The sequence below is a fragment of the Hemitrygon akajei genome, chromosome 16 (assembly GCF_048418815.1).
Source record: "Hemitrygon akajei chromosome 16, sHemAka1.3, whole genome shotgun sequence".
NCBI classification, from domain to species: Eukaryota; Metazoa; Chordata; class Chondrichthyes; order Myliobatiformes; family Dasyatidae; genus Hemitrygon; species Hemitrygon akajei.
Window position 1 is genome coordinate 14,328,382 of NC_133139.1, and position 17,563 is coordinate 14,345,944.

Sequence of the window (17,563 nt, forward strand, 5' to 3'; positions counted from 1 at the left end):
GTGTTTTTATTTATTTCCAGCATCTTCAGATTCACTCGTGTTGCAGATGCTGTGCTCAGTTCTGGTCACCTCACTACAGGAAGGATGTGGAAGCCATAGAAAGGGTGCAGAGGAGATTTACAAGGATATTGCCTGGATTGGGGAGCATGCCTTATGAGAATAGGTTGAGTGAATTTGACCTTTTTTCCTTGGAGCTACGGAGAATGAGAGATGACCTGATAGAGGTGTATAAGATTATGAGAGGCATTGATCGTGTGGATAGTCAGAAATGGTTGCCACAAGAGGACACAGGTTTATGGTGCTGGGGAGTAGGTACAGAGGAATTGTCAGGGATAAGTTTTTTACTCAGAAAATGGTGAGTGCGTGGAATGGGCTGCCAGCAACAGTGGTGGAGGTGGATACAATAGGGTCTTATAAGAAACTTTTAATAGGTACATGGAGCTTAATGAAATAGAGGGCTATAGGTAATTAGTAATTTCTAAGGTAGGGACATGTTTGGCACAACTTTGTGGGCTGAAGGGCCTGTATTGTGCTGTAGGCTTTCTATGTTTCTATGCTGGAAATCCAAAGCAACACATACAAAATGCTGGAGGAACTCAACAGTTCAGTTTGCATCTACGGAAATGAAATGTCGACATTTAAGGCTGAGACCCTTCTTCGGGCTACCTTTCAATAGGCCTCTCAATCATCTCAATGTAAAACTTCTCACTCATTCCTGAGAAGATAATCCTATTATTCCAGGCATCAACTGAGTGAACCATTTCTAAAGTACTTCCTCATGGCCAAAATATTATACACAGGAGTCTTGCTGTGGCTGTTTACAACTGGGATGAGGATATAGAATCAGAATCAGACTTGAAAAATGATCTAGTGCTCTCCTGTTGTATATGACAAATAAACTCTTCTTGGGCTTCCAGCCAGGCACAGATATCGATTTTAACCGCTGTTTCAATGACAAACTCTGCCATCTTCATCTGGGATGATATCTGGGGATGTCTAGTCAGGTGGTATTTCAAAGGTTCAAAGGTACAATTTAATGTCAGAGAAATGCGTACAATATACATTCTGAAATGCTTTTTCTTTGCATTGTCTTTTCATACCCCCATTGTCCATCCCTCCAGACAGGTTAGTCCTCATCTAATCAGGTTTCTGCTGTCCCACCTTGTTTACAATAGAATTCCAGTTCTTACATAGAGTGAGACCTTTGTCTCTGTGAAAATTCTTTTCCTCTAGTTTTATTTCAGTGGCTTCCTTCACCAGGCAGTCCCAACAGCCACTGGTGTGGCACAGTAGATTTGTGTTGTCGAAGTCAATGGTATGGCCTTTGCGAATGAAATGTTCTGCTGCCACCAATTTCACTGGGTAACCCAAACGGATACACCTCCTGTGCTCATTGATGCAGGTTTCCACCGTGGGTCCTCATCTGGCTGGTACGTGCTGCTCCACGTTTACAGGGAATCCTATAGACAGTTGCATGACCATCTGAACAGCATACATCCAAATAATCAATTTACGATGGAGATGGAGAATGGTTCCATTCTCCCGTTCCTAGATATTCTAATACAAAGGAAACCGGATGGTAGTCTCAGATGTGGTGTCTATTGGAAACCCACTCACACAGACTTAAACCTCAACAATAACCGCCACCATCATGTCTCCCAAGGTAGAGCAGTTCTTTCGACTTTGATTAATCGTGCGAGAGTTACTTCGGACCACAAGGAAGTAAGATGATTATGCACGACGTTCCTACAGAATGGCTACAAGATGAAGGAAATTAATCAGGCCCTTAAAAGAACTGACAGAAAAACCAGGAAACCTAACAATGAGGAGAAACACGTCACTACCACCTATTTCCCTATATTTCCATGGTTTCTTGAAAGACTGCCAGGATCCTGAAGAAATAACAGATTATTACCATCCACAAACCTGGAATGAAGCTTAAATCACAGCCTATGCAGGTCAAAGGTGACCTGGGCCACAGCGTGGCTGGCATTTAAAGGATTCCCTGTGAATACAGAGCAGAGTGTATCGGCCAGATGGGACACACAGTGGAAAACTGCATCAAGCAGCACAGGAGATGTATCCATTTGGGTTACCCAGAGAAATCGGCAGGAGCAGAACATTTCATTAACAATGGCCATAGTATTTACATCGACCTCACAAAACTACTGTGCTGTGCCAATGGCTTTAGGGACCACCTGGCAAAGGAAGCCATTCAAATAAAACTTGAGGAAAATAATTTTAACAAAGACGAAGGTCTCACTCTAAGTACGAGCTGGAATTCGATTGTAAACAAGGTAGGACAGCAGAAACCTGAATTGATGAGGACTAAGCAATCAGGAGGGACAGGCAATGGAGGTATAAATACCACTGGACTAGAATCGCCCAGGCATCATCCCTGATGAAGAGGGCAGACTTTGTCTCCGAAACATCAGTTAAAATCAATACCTGTACCTGATGCACCATCAACAACTCTCGGAGACAGGAGGCAAACGATAGGCTTTTATTAGCTGCAAGAGACCACGATTAGTAGCAAGAGACCACCACACAACATCCTGGAGACTGAGGGAGGAGCAGTGCCTCCAATCGCCTTTATACCGGGGTCTGTGGGAGGAGCCACAGGAGCAGTCAGCAGAGGGGCGTGTCCAGACAGGTATATGTAGTTCACCACAGTACCTAACTAGAAGCCTGAGAAGGGTTTAAGAATCAGATTTATTATCACTGTCTTATAGCTCATGAAATTTATTGTTTTGTGGCAAAGGCATAAAATTGCTATGAATAATTTTGGTACTGTTTATGGGTTCATGGACCATTCGGATATCTGATGAGGGAGATGAAGAAGTTGTTCCTGAATCATTTGGTTTTACAGGCTTCTCTACTTCCCCCATCATGGTAGTAATGAGAAAAGTGCATATCCCACATGGTGAGGGTCCTTAATGATGAATGGCACCTTCTTGAGGCCCTGCCTTGTGAAGACATCCTCAGTGGTTGGGAGGGCTGTGATGGAGCTGGCTGAGCTTACAGCCCAATGCAGCCTCTTGCGACCTTGGGCATTGGAGCCTCCATACCAGGCTGTGATGTAACCAGTCAGAAAACTCTCCACTGCACATCTACTGTGTATGTCTTTGGTGACATATCAAATTTGCTCAAAATCCCAATGAAGTAGAGTGTGGTGTGTTTTTGGAATTGTCTAGTCCAGAGAGCTGAGAAGTCTCAGTAATTGCATTTCACCAAAACAGAGACAGATTAATGATATTATGGGATGTGGGATTGTGCAGAAAGAGATGCCAAGATAATTCACCCATGACAGTAATGAACACTGGAGCAGGTTCAAAGTTGCAAATGATCATAACTGATTTTTAGAAATATAGTTTTTTTTAGTCATTCACATCATCCCTTTGTTCTGCTCTCCCCTTTTCCCAGACTCTATGCTTATTAAATTGTGAACTTTGTTCAATTCTGTCAGAAGTAACTGACCTGAAACATTAATCCCATCAGATGGTGCTTTCTTGCTTTCCAGCAATTTCTGTTTTGATTCCAGTTTTCCTCAGCACGTTGAGATTCAGTATGAATCAATCAAGCTATCTGGTTTCATGGGAAAAAAACACAAAAAGCCAACAAGGAGGCAGCCCAAAACTACCCAACAAAACATTCAAAATTCCTCTAACAATCTAGAATTTGCAGTATGAAAAGTTAAGTTTGCTGAATTGCAATTGAACACAGAACAGCTGTCACTGAGAAGGAGATATCGGAATCGTAGATCCCAAACCTTTAGCTTCAGAACAGTTATTATGCCTCAGACATCACCCTCCTGAACCAGCAAGGATAACTTCACTCACTCCAACATTGAATTGATTCCACAACCTGTAGACTAATTTTCGAGCATTCTCAATATTACTTACTACTTCAATTTATTATTATTATTATTATTATTATTTTGCTTATCTTACTCTTATTGTATTTGCCCAATTTGTTGTCTTGTGCACTTCAGTTGTTAGTCTGTCTTTGTGTGTAGATTTTCATTGTTTCTATTGTGTTTTTTTGTATCTATTGTGAAAGCCCGCAAGAGAATGAATCTCAGGTAGTATATAGTGACATATATGTACTTTGATAATAAATTTACTTTGAACTTTGAACACGGGAAACAAAGTGGGAATTCTATGTGAATGGGTGAGGGTGGCAGTTAAATGTGTATTTTTAAAGTAATCTTATAGGCTGGCTGGTGGCGCTGGACTTTGGGGGCGAGAGGTCTGAAGTTCGAATCCGACCGGCTCCCTTGCACACTCTCCATCCATGCTGGGTTAAGAGCTGGTGATCTCTTTAAAAAGAAACTCACCCGGCAGAAGGCAAAAACAAACCACTGCTGTAATGTACAAGAGGGAAATCATCCGCCAACTGGAAATTCCAGATGTGACGAATACCGACGAATCTTACAGCATACAGAATAATTATTAGAACAAGAGACCACTGGAAAATAAGAGCAGGAGCAGGCTGCCTGATCTCTCCAGCCTGTCTTGTCCTTTAAGCTAATCATATCTGACCTGCCACAGGCCTCATCTCCTCCCCACTGGCCATGATTCCCAATCTTTCTAAAGTTTATCTACTTTAAATACATCCAATAATCAAGCTTCTCCAAGCATAGTGAATTCCGGAGATTCACCAACTTCAGTGGAAAAAAAAAGTTCCTCTATTCTTGAGTTTTAAATTATATCCTCCCAACTGCATGTGCATCCAGACCCTAAACACTCTGTGTGTGAATATTATCTCCACATGCCAATTGCCTTCATTCATTTCCACCTAATTCTTGACCCTTCCACACATTGGAACGATTTATCTCAAGCACTCTATCCCTACCCTTCCAGATTTTAAATACATCTGTCTGATCCCTCACAACCTCCTCAGTTCCAGGAATAACAAATCCAGGTTTTTTTTCCAGTCTCTCCACACAACTAAAACCCCTCTTCTCCGAAATCATTTGAGTAAATCTTTGCTGCATGTCCCCTGGAACCTTTCCTAGTTTTTAGCTTTCGGTACTACTGAATCGGTCGATGTTTAGAAGATTAAGGCCGGGGCCTTTGTATTTCACACCCCTTTTGCATTCCCTTAACAATCTAAAATGCATTTCGTGTGCATCAGATTATTTATCTACTTTAACCACCGCACTTCTCCAGTACCTCTTCTTGATTAAATTTATTCTGCACACTTTAATCTCAATTTCACTTTCCCTTGCTGAGAGCCTGGCATTTCTTCTCCCTTGGTGAAGACTGATCTAAAGTATTCATTTAGTACTTCAGTAATATCATTCATGCCCAATCACTAATTGTCTCATTATTGCCTTCAGAATAAAAATTATTTTGTCATTATTTTTAAATGTGAGCTTCGAAGAGCAAAATATTCTGATTTAGTGATGAATCCATCATGTTGAGCTCGTATGTAGACTCCCCAGTTCTTATTCAGTACGTTACTGGGGATAATTGGATTTACGCCAAGTTAGGTAAAGGGGAGAATACTTAACAGAACATAAAACATTACAGCACAGTCAGGCTCTTTGCCCCACGATGATATGCCAACAGTTAACCTATACTCAAATCAATCTAACCCTTCCCACCTACATGGTGTGTAGCTTTTGATGGATTCTAGATCAAGGTCTCTTTGGGGAGCCTTTTCTATTGCTCATAAGGTGAGGTTGGGGGGAGGGGATTGGTGCTTCTCCTGGCGTAAGGGGGGGGGAGGGTCGATGTTTCTGCTCATGCGATGGGAGGGGGGTATCTTTGGGGTTCTATCATTCATTCTATGGGGTTTCTTGCTTTAAGGATGTCTGTGAAGAGTAAGAATTTCGGGCTGTATACTGTATACATTCTCTGATATTATATTAAACCATTTGAACCATTTGAATTTGTCCTCTTTTTTGGATGTTTGTCAGCAGTTGTTATTTGTGGTTTTTCGTGGATTCTATAGAATTTCTTTGATTCTTGTGGGTTCCTGCAAGAAAATGAATGTCAAAGTTGTATATGATATACATACTTCGATAATAAGTTTACTTTGTATTTGAACTTTTTTCTTATATATGGTCAGCATGGACCCATTGGGCCTAATGGCCTGGTATCCATGCTGTATTGCTCTGTGACTCTTAGCTAGATCTTCATTATTTCACCAATGTTCCTGGTATTGGAAATAATTTCTCACATTGTGCTCAGTCAAAAATCCACAAATAGTTTGACTTGTTCAGAATGCATCAACCTCAGTCAGAGTTTTACACTCAAAGACACGTCTGACATTTTTCATTTAAATCCCAGTAGTGGCAAATCAAGAGACTCTCCTCCCACGCGCTCTGCCGAGGCATTCTTGTTTTAGGAATGGTGCACATCTCCAGTTTTATTGGTACATACATTGTGACAGCTGCAAGATTCTGTCAGCGTTGGTTTTGCGTTTATAATTAACGAGATTCCCAAAATGGCCCTTGATTTCTCTCCAGACAGTGAGTTTGCCATGAAATACAATTTAAAGTGTGAAGATCGAGGCTTATTTGTTGTTGCTATTTGATTAAAGTCTGCCCACTGAATGTCACCGGGATGGTTATTCTCCTGCATGCAATCAACTGCGAATGTAATTCTCTGAGCTTCATTTCCATAACCTACTCTACCACAGGCTGATTATGTACACATGCTTTACGAATGTACAAATGTATAACATTAGTAGGTGGGAATGACAAGGTAGACCATGAACTCTACCCCACACCCTTCTTGTAAAATTAAGGGGATAATCAACATTATAGTGAGGGCTGAACCCAGGTCTCTGGCATGGCAAGGCAGCAGCTCTGCTTGCAACTTGGTTGACAGACTCATGAGGCTGTAATTGGCCATGTCTCGTTTATCCTCCGGATAAGACAACACTGGTTAATTTGGCACATTCCTGGCCAGGTGCTAGGTTGTAGTTCCTCTGGAACAGCTTGGCTGGAGGAGCAGCCGATTCCAAAGCACAGGTCAGCTGAGTTGTTAATGGAACCATGACCTTTGCTCTGTTTGGTCTTTTCTTGACATCATGTTGAATTAATGAATGGCATCTGTGCCGGTAGAGTCCTCAGAGCATCACGATTAGGGCTTACGCACACATCATCTATGGCAAATGCTTTAGTATTGTCTTTTGTCAAAGTCAAATTACGTTATGTACACATCACCATATACGTCCTTGAGATTCATTTCCTTGCAGGCATTTACAGGCAAATAAAGTAATAAAATAGAATTCATGAAAAACTATACATAAACAAAGACTGAAAAACAACCAATATGCAGAAGAAGGCAATTTGTGCAAATAAAAATAAATAATATTCAGAAAATGAGTTATGAGTTTGAAGGTCATGGAATCAGTTGAGGTGAGTGAAGTTATTATCCATGCCAGTTCAGGAGCCTGATGGTTGAAGGGTAATAACTGCTCCTGAACCTAGTGGTGTGGGACCTAAGGCTCCTGTACCTCCTTCCCAATGGTAGTACTGAGAAGAGAGCATGGCCTGGATGGTGGAGTGTCCTTGCTGATGAACATTACTTTCTTTTGGCAGTGCTACATGTATACGTTCTGACTTAATTGGGATACTTATGCAAAGATTTCTCCCACTAGCTACTTATTGGTCCATCAACATTCATGACTGGAGGTTCCAGAAATGCAGAATTTAGATGGGATGTGAGTTCACTTGATTCTGTTTGGAATTAGAATGCGTGTTGTAGTCCCAAAAGATTGGTATCTTATTTACTTTTTGTTAATTTTACTGTGCTATTGAAAACTCCTCTACACCTATAGTTAATAAAATCACTTAATAAATGGATTATCATTTTCAGGTATTAAAATATATCTTGAACTAAGGCAATAAATCTAATTGTACCAAAAATAATGCAAAAATAAAATCCAAATATTTTGACATATTTTCCCAATCAACCCAAATAATTCTTAGTTGATCTGCATGATATATTTTTAAGAATTTGTAATGTGTTTGCAGTAAGGCATTGGGCTCCAAAGCAAACATTTATATATAATTTTGTGGCCTGAAATACATTGTGTTGACTTATGCAAGAGATTAATTAATCCCCTGTTGAAAGATAAATTGTCCCTGAGACAAATAACGTCAATTAAGCAAAACTTTTTGACACTTGAACTTAAATTAATTTTCCTTATATTTTGGTGATATAGTTAAACTATTTATTTTATTTTATTTAGAGATACAGTGTGGAATAGACCCTTCCAGCCCCTCAAGCTACACCACCAAACAACCCCTGACAACCCTGATTTAAACCCTAACCTAATCATGGAACAAATTACAATGATCAATTAACCTCCCTGGCATGTCCTTGGGCAGTGGGAGGAAACCGGACAACCAGAAGAAAACCTACACATTCCACAGGGAGGACGTACAGAAACTCCTTATAGAGGACACTGGGATTGAACTCCAAACTCCAAACTCCAAATAGCGTCACACAAACCGCTATACTACGGTGGCACCATGATTGTAATCAGTCGCCGCAGTGTAGTCGCTAATAAGAGGGGCCATACTTCTAAGGTAATTGGAGGAAAGTATAAGAGAGAGGTCAGAGGTAAATTTTAAACACAGAGAGTGGTGGGTGATGGTAGAGGCAGATACATTCGGGGCATTTAAGAAACCCACTAGACAGGCACATGGATGATAGAAAAATGGAGAGCATTTCAGTATCTCAGACAGGCCTAGTGTTTCAGTATCCCACAACACTTGAGTCAGCAAATTTGGCAAGCAACCAGGTCATGTACGAGGCACCTCCCTGAAGGCACACATCTTCCAGGCCATTCCTGGAGAAGGCAAAGCACCAGAGTCCGGAAACCCACCACTTGTGAAGAACAGTCATTTGAACTGTAGTTCACAGGATCCAACAAGTCCCCAACCTCCCTGAAAAGGAAGGAAAGACATGAGAGAAGAAGAATACAAACACGCATAAATCTGCTGCAGATGCCGGAGATTCATGCAACACGCACAAAATGCTGGTGGAACGCAGCAAGCCAGGCAGCATCTATAGGAAGAAGTACAGTCCCTTCGTCAGGACGAACGGTCTCAGCCCGAAACGTCAACAGCGCTTCTTCCTATAGATGCTGCCTGATCTGCTGCGTTCCACCAGCATTTTGTGTGTGTTGCAGAGAAGAAGAATAAGCACTGGAAGATGTTGCCTGGGTCTGCAAAAGCCACAGGTGACATCTTTCCTAACTCCTCCCAGGTGGATGTGCAAATAATTAAATAAAGTAAACAAATAATACTGCGAGCGTGAACTGCGGTGTTCCCCGAACGTGAGTTCAAAGGCTGCAGAGTCAATTCAGCAGTGGCGCAAGTGAAGGGCAGCAGGGCAACAGCGGCTCCCGAACCTGGCGGTGTACCACTCACAACCCCTGCAGCATCAGAAATCCAGATGATGAGAACATTTGTATTGCTCAGAGAACTGCTATTATCCTGGCAGAGTGGCGGAGAACAGCTTCCATAACCAGCACCAAAAAAGAAATGAAAAGAAAAACTACACCCTTCTCCCAGCCAGTTGTTCAGCAGGACTCAAGGTATTGATGTCCTTTTCAGCCTGCATCTTACAGGGAACTCAATGTTCCAAACCAACACACAAGAAATTCTGCAGATTCTTATCATTCCATGTCAAACACTGTGAATATATTGGGAAACATTGTAGGTCACTGCCATGGGGTCACTAACAATGACGCAAGAGTTATTCTGGAAATTTTCTGAGAACTCCTAAAAGTAAAATTGTGTTACTGTTCCAATGTATTAGCACATCATGCAGGAGAAAGATGATTCATTGTGTTGATTTTACTCAGAGGGGAGAGGAGCTTAAAGTTCAAAGTACATTTATTGCAAGACCATAAGATACAGGAGCAGAAGTAGGCCATTTGGCCCATTGAGTCTGTTCCGCCACTTCATCCTGGCTGATCCACTTTCCGCCAAAGCATTTTCTCAAGGTATGTGTACATTATACAACCTTGAGAGTTGTCTCCTCACAGGCAGCCACAAAACAAAAACACCTCAAAAGAAACCAATATAAAAGTTCATCAAGCAGAGAGAGAAAGAAAAATCGTGCAAACAATGAAAGTAAGCAAATAACTTCAGAACTGAAGTTTTATGAAAGAGACAAAGCCAGGCGTCACTGCAGTTTGAGCAGGTCACAGCCTCAGTTCACCGCCAAGCCGAGTAAATGTTATGGGACCACAGACACAAAGGCAGACATCAATGCATCCGGAGCAGGCCATTGCCTCAGTTCAGCACAGAGCTGAGTAAACATCGTGGAACAGCAAGCTGAACTCCCGTTCTGCCAGAGGTATTCTTCATCTGCATTGTTCCTCATTTAGATCCCCCCCCCCCACCAGACTTTCCAAGGAATTTCCAAGGAACCAACACATCCCTGAGCCAGGCACAAGAACTACTGCACATTAGATTTCAGATTCAGAATTAGATTACCTTTATTTGTGACACGTACATCTAAAACATTGAAACAAGCAGTGAAATACATCGTAAGTGTCAAATAAAATCAGCGAGGATTGTATGGGACAGCCCACTTGTGCCACCATGCTTCTGGTGCCAACAGAGCATAGAAAACATAGAAACATAGAAAATAGGTGCAGGAGTAGGCCATTCGGCCCTTCGAGCCTGCACCGCCATTCAGTATGATCATGGCTGATCATCCAACTGTACCTGCTTTCTCTCCATACCCCCGATCCCTTTAGCCACAAGGGCCATATCTAACTTCCTCTTAAATATAGCCAATGAACCTTCAATGACTGGTGTACAATGACACCCAGGTCTCGTTGCATCTCCTCTTTTCCTAATCGGCCACCGTTCAGATAATAATCTGTTTTCCTGTTCTTGCAACCAAAGTGGATAACCTCACATTTATCCACATTAAATTGCATCTGCCATGAATTTGCCCACTCACCTAACCTATCCAAGTCACCCTGCATCCTCTTAGCATCCTCCTCACAGCTAACACTGCCGCCCAGCTTCGTGTCATCCGCAAACTTGGAGATGCTGCATTTAATTCCAGGCCCACAACTTACTAGATCTAACCCATATACTTTGGAATGTGGCAGGAAACCAGAGGTTACTGGGAGAATGCAAACTCCTTATGGATACCGGCATGAATTGTACCTCGATCAGTAATGCTGGCGCTAACTGCTATGCTGTCATGCCTCCCCTATAGAAGACAGTGTGAATATTCAAAGGAAGGTTTATCTAATTATCAGTTCAGTGTTACCTACAGCCGTCTGATTTCACGTCTCCAAATAAGTTCAATTTAGCTATCAGGGTGGCATAATGTTGAAGTTAACAGAACCCACTGCCTCACTGATGCAGTGATCTGAGTTCAATTCTGACTTCAGATATGGCCTGCATGGAGTCTACATGTTCTCCTTGAGTTTCCCCCGCTGTTCTAGTTCTCTCCCACAAACTAAAGCATGTAAACAGATAGGCTAACTGGTCGACGTTTTGGGCCGAGACCCTTCTTCAGGAGGTCCTGGGAAATGGTGACTGTTTACTCTTCTCCATTGGTGCTGCCTGGCCTGCTGAGTTCCTCCAGTATTTTGTGTGTGTTAGCCAAGGATCAGCAAGGACATAGTGTGATAAAGAATCTCCATGCTCTATAACTCTTGAACTATGAGTAGGGCCAGAACTGTGTTCGAAGCACAAAAGATTAAACACACTCACTACCCATAGAATATAGAACAGTACAGCTCAGGGAAAGGCCATTCAGCCCATGATGCTGTGCTGAACTTATTAAGATAATGATGCCTAATGACACTGATCACTTCTGCTTGCATAGGATCCATATCCCTCCATTCCCTGTATATTCCCTTTACACAAAACAGTCCTTAAATGCATTGTTCATAAAATATTAAACTCATTAATAATATGGTTATAATTGTCAATTAGGGACAATTGTAGAATAATTAACATGAATGATAACACAAAAGCAATGGATGAATTAATAATAAATAAATTAATATAAATAATATATTAATAATAATACAGTAGAAAGCTTAACCTGACACACACAAAATGCTGGTAGAACACAGAAGGCCAGGCAGCATCTATAGGGAGAAGTGCTGTCGACGTTTCGGGCCAGGCCTGACGAAGGGTCTCGGCCCGAAACGTCGACAGCACTTCTCCCTATAGATGCTGCCTGGCCTGCTGTGTTCTACCAGCATTTTGTGTGTGTTGTTGTTTGAATTTCCAGCATCTGCAGATTTCCTCGTGTTCGAAGCTTAACCTGAATTCATTATCAAAGTACATATATGTCACTATTTATTTATTTACTTACTTATTGAGCTACAACGTGAAGCAGGTCCTTTCTGATCTTCAAGCCCCAATGCCCAGCAGTACCACAATTAATCCTAGTTTAATCACAGGACAATTTATGGTGACCTATTAGCCTACCAACAGGTAAGCATTTGGACTGCGGGAGGAAACCAGAGCACCCGGAGGAAGCCCATGTGGTCACGTGGAGAATGTACAAACTCCTTACAAGATATACTACCCTGAGATAAATAGATAAATAAATAAATAAAAATCAAAAAATCAACAAACACAGGATAATATCCCTTGTGCCAATAAGTCGTGAGAACTTGCTCGAGACTGCCTTTATGTTGGGAGCAGCACAGGGTTGACATACAGGGATTTTCAAGTAGGCACCCTCCTTTCTCAATGTTTCGTCAATTAGTCCATTATATCTCCAGAGGACTCGATGATGATTTCTGGCATCCCAGAGCCACCTCCCATTATGTCTTCCCACTCTCTTGATGCTCTCTTGGAGCCCAGGAGACGTCTTCTCACTTGATCCAAAGCCAGTGACTGCTTCTTTCTGCCACCTCCAATGTGGCCATGGTGGTTTGCTGTAGAGTCTGACCATGGATCCCCAGCCCCTTCAGCAATCTGATGGTGGATGTGGCTATAAATCCCTGACAACCCACTTCCACGGGACAAACTTTGATTTTCCTGCCCTGTTGCTGAGCTTCAGCTGCTAGATCTGCATAGCAAAGCCTCTTGTGCTCATAAGCTTCAGCCGCTGAATTCTCCCACAGGACTGTGAGTTCTACGATGTAGACAATCTGTAGTAAATTGGACCACAGAACCAAGCCTGGCCTAAGGTTGGTGGTAGCAATTTCCGGTGGAAAGGTGAGTTGTTTATTGACATCCACCAGCATTTTCCAGTCACAGGCCATGTTCATCTGTCCTGTTTCTGTCTTAGGAGGAAAGTGAATTGGTCTTTTCCCTCCCTCCCGGACGAGAGCTGCTGGTGTCAGTATTAGTCATTCTAGGGGCAAGGAATTGGTTGCTATCCTCTTAGTCTTGATTGTTGCTGCCAGACTCTTCAAGATCTGGTTGTGATGCCATGTGTATCTGCATTGTGTGAGGCTGGATTTGCAGCTTACCAGGGTATGCTTGAGGGTTGCTGGAATTGGGCACAGGGCACAAGTGGGTTCCTCTCTGAACCACTGGTGGAGGGTTTTTTTTGTGAGGGAAGCACATCATATGTTGCTCTGATGAGAAAGCAAGGTCTGTTTGCTTCCATCTTCCATGTGTCCTTCCAGCTGATTTTCCTCCTCTCAGTGCCTTCCTACCACATAGCCAGGGAGACAGCCTTTGCACTTCTGTCTGACTCTTCTTGTCACTGCTCTTCCTCGACAACTATCTTCCTTTGCTCTGGAATTGTGGCCTTGAGCCAGGTGGTCCGCTTACTGCCAGACTGAAGCCACCCCTGCCCCGTTGGACTTGCCCCACAAAGTCTCTATGTCTAAAGACTGCTGTTGCTTGCTACCCTGCATAAGCTGGGGTCCATTTCCACCCAGTTGATAAAGCCCCGTGCAGTGTTACTGACGGTCTGGTCATGAGAGTCTTTGAGTGTTATCTGTAGACGCACCTTAGAACACTTGAATTCCTCTGTAAGGCCAGAGAAAGGTACTTCAAGGACTCCTTTACCATAGAGACTGATGGTACTGATACACCTCGGGGCACTGAGCCACTTCTTTATGAATGACGTGACGGTTCACTCAAGTTTCTTCATGGTTGTTAGTAGGACCTCATAGACAGTGAGTGGCCACATCACCCAGGGTAGGAGTCCAAACTGTAAGCACCAGAGCTTCAGTTTTCCAGGCAGCATGGTCTTGTCGATGTTATCCAGGCTGTGGTGATGTGTTGCTTTAGTTGTGGCTCCTGCTCTTTGTCAATGAGACTGGCATTGTATCATCTACCCAGGCTATTGACAGGCTATTCAGACACTGCTGGAATTGGGCCATCACCGGTGAAGAACTTTATGCCTTGCAGCCTTCCCTTGACTGTGGAGATGCTTTGTGACTTGTTGGATTCTAGCTCACTTGACGTTTTCCTGCAGCTTTCCAAGTAGTCGTTTGGTGCATGTTGCAGTGGTGTTGTAATATTGTCCATGTACGCCCTAACAGGGGAAGACAAAGTCCAGCACTTGTTCTTTCACCACATACCACCCACCTTTGATGCCCTGATAATGACCTCCATGGCCATTGTGAAGACCAGGGCCATAATGCCTACTTCCGGTCTCTGCCATGTTGTGGTAAACTCTGCTCAATTGCAGGTCTTGAAAGCACAACCTTACCAGCGTTGTGATGGACTGTGGTATCTGGAAGAAGCCAAATGGTTTCCTGAGAAGTGCATGGGGAATTGACCCAAATGCATTGGTGAGGTCCAAGAAGATCACAAAGAGATTTATTTCTATCCTTCCTAGATGCTTGGATCTGGTGCCATATCATGCTTGTATGTTCCAGACACGCAGAGAATCCTAGAATCCCTGCTTTCTGTACAGATGTATCAATGTACTTGTTTCTCTCCAGGTAGCTGGCCAGCCTCTGTGCTATTACACTGAAGATGTTCCCTTTGACGTTCAGAAATCAGATTGGTCAAAACTGGCTGATGTTTTCTGCATCCTTTTCTTTTGGACTCGGGACACCGCCAGCCCTTCACCATGCTTTGGGTCTTATTTGCCTCTGCCACACTACTCTAATGAGAAACCACAAGATATCCGGTGCATGCTTATAAAGTCTATATTGTACTCCATAAGGCCTGGGAGTACATGTCACTTTTGACCATCAGACTGCCTTCTCCACTTCTCTCCATTTTTGAAGGTCAAAATCCAGGTGGTAGGTGGGGTGGCTGAATTGGCTGGATGCCAGATAGATTGATCATATGTCTCTGCCTTTTTAAGTCATTATGAATCTTTTCCAGCTGTTCTTCTAGTTCCTGCTTTGATGTTTTCAAAGTTCCACTTTTTTCCAGTGTGAAGAGACCTTTAATGAATACAAAAGGGTCTTTGAGGAATTGTGATCTTGTTTGTTCTTTCTTTCAGCGCAGCTTCCTTAGATTTTCAGCTCTTCTCAACTTTGACAGCCGGCCCTTGATGTCTGCTTGAAGTTTGTTGAAGCCTTCCCTCTCACTATCTGGGGCTTTCTTCCACTGCTTCCTCAGCTGTCTCATTTCTCAAACTAGTCACTCAATCCGCTGCTGTCTCCTGGACTTTGTTGTTGGTGATGAAGTCTTTCTTCGCGCTGACTCCAATCCGTTCTTCCACCGTAGCAGTAGATGATGTCTCCCATTTCATCCAACTTCTTTTCCGCTGCTCCTTTTAACTGCTTCAAAATTTTCATCAAGTCGTTGTTGATAGTTTCCCGCTCTTTCTTATCAGCAGTTTTGGGCCACGTCACGAGCGATCTGTGCCTTTTGATCTTTCTCTCCTTAGGAGGTGTTGGAAGCTGGGTGGGTCCCTCAGCTGGGATTTCTGTGCTAACCTCCTCAATGACAGTGGCTCTGATGCTCTGAGAATGTCGTCTTATGTCCAGTCGCTGCACTTCACTCAATTTAGTTGATTAACTTCGCAAGAAGTACTGGTCAATGCTAGGCCCCAGTCCCTGCTCCCTCAAGCACTCTTTCCTCCCTTGATAGATCTTCAGCCCCTTTTCTGATGTTACTTTCTCCCACCCACAGGTGCACATCCGACACTTGTATCCCAATACTCATAGGTAAGTTGGTAGAGAGAAAGATAGATAAATAAATAAATAAGTAAATGGATGGATGAATGAATGAATGATTGAATAGATAGATAAATAATAAATAAATAAATTGAAGGAATAAATTAAGAAATAAATAGATAGATAGATAAACATTGAGGACATAAGTTGTTAAAACCTTGAAAGTAAGTCCATAAGTTATGGAATCAGTTCAGTGTTGAGGTGAGTGAAGTTACCATGCTGATGGTTGAAGGGTATTAACTGTTCCAGAACCTAGTGGTGTGGGACCTCAGCCTCGTTTACCTCCTTCTGATGAGATCAGCGAGAAGAGAGCATGGCCTGGATGGCTAGGGGCCTTGTTGATGGCTGCTGCTTCCTTGTGGCAATGCTCTTTGTGGCTTAGATATATCTCCAGTTCAAAAGAGACTCTGTCCAGTTGGAGATAAATGCAATTTATAATACAACTGTCTCCATTTCAAAGGTGTCTGTCCCTTTAAAGATAGACTGGGATGCACAAACAAGTTGTAAATGTTGGAAGCAATGTAGGGAAGGGGAAGTGTCCAATTCCTGATAGCACAATCATGTTCATGAGTTGTAGGAAATGAAGTGGAGAGGTTCAAATACATCCCTGTGAAGTGCACAATTATTGATTTTATTAATCTTTTAGATCAATATTTGGAATCAAGTTGTTGACAGATTGTTCCATCAGTGACTAGATAGACTCATTCTTCACTCTGTTCTGGGACATCAGCTGTCAGTTTACCTTCCAACATCCAAAGACTAAACCCTTCCTACCCCACACATACAGACAGGAGTCCTGATGAAGGATCTTGGCCCAAAATGTCAACTGTTTATTCATTTTTGTAGATGTGCCTGACCTGCGGAGTTCCTCCAGTGTTTTGTGTATGTGCCATCCCTCTGTGCCTCTCAGAACACACACACACGCACACACACATACTCACACACACAGACACACACACATGCTCACACAGACACACATGCTCACACAGACACACACAGACACACACACACACTCACACGCACACACACACACACACACACACACACACACACACACACACACACACACACACACACACACACACATTTTAACTTTCAGAAGTTTACACTTTAATCTGAAGACAGTCCTTACCTCATCAATGTTCTTTATTGAATAAGAATTTGACAAATATGCCAAAGATGGAAAATACAACTATTAACTCTTTACTTGCTGGAACAGGGAAGCTTCATCACAGAAGGCCAAACAACTTTTCATTAATCCCCTCAATTCACCTACCTTTTTCCATCCCCACCCCAATAACTGTATCCAATCCAATTTTCTTACAATATCACCAATACCATCTGCCCCAAACCCCTGCTTTTCCCAGATCTTCCAATACTTCCTGCTTGATGTCCACTTCAGCCACGCCCGTGCACACCCATTCGCCTCACCTCAATAAAAGTTTATTTAGCCTTCTCCCTAATCCCAATACCCTCTCCAATTCTCACAGCCCCTTCTTGCACACCT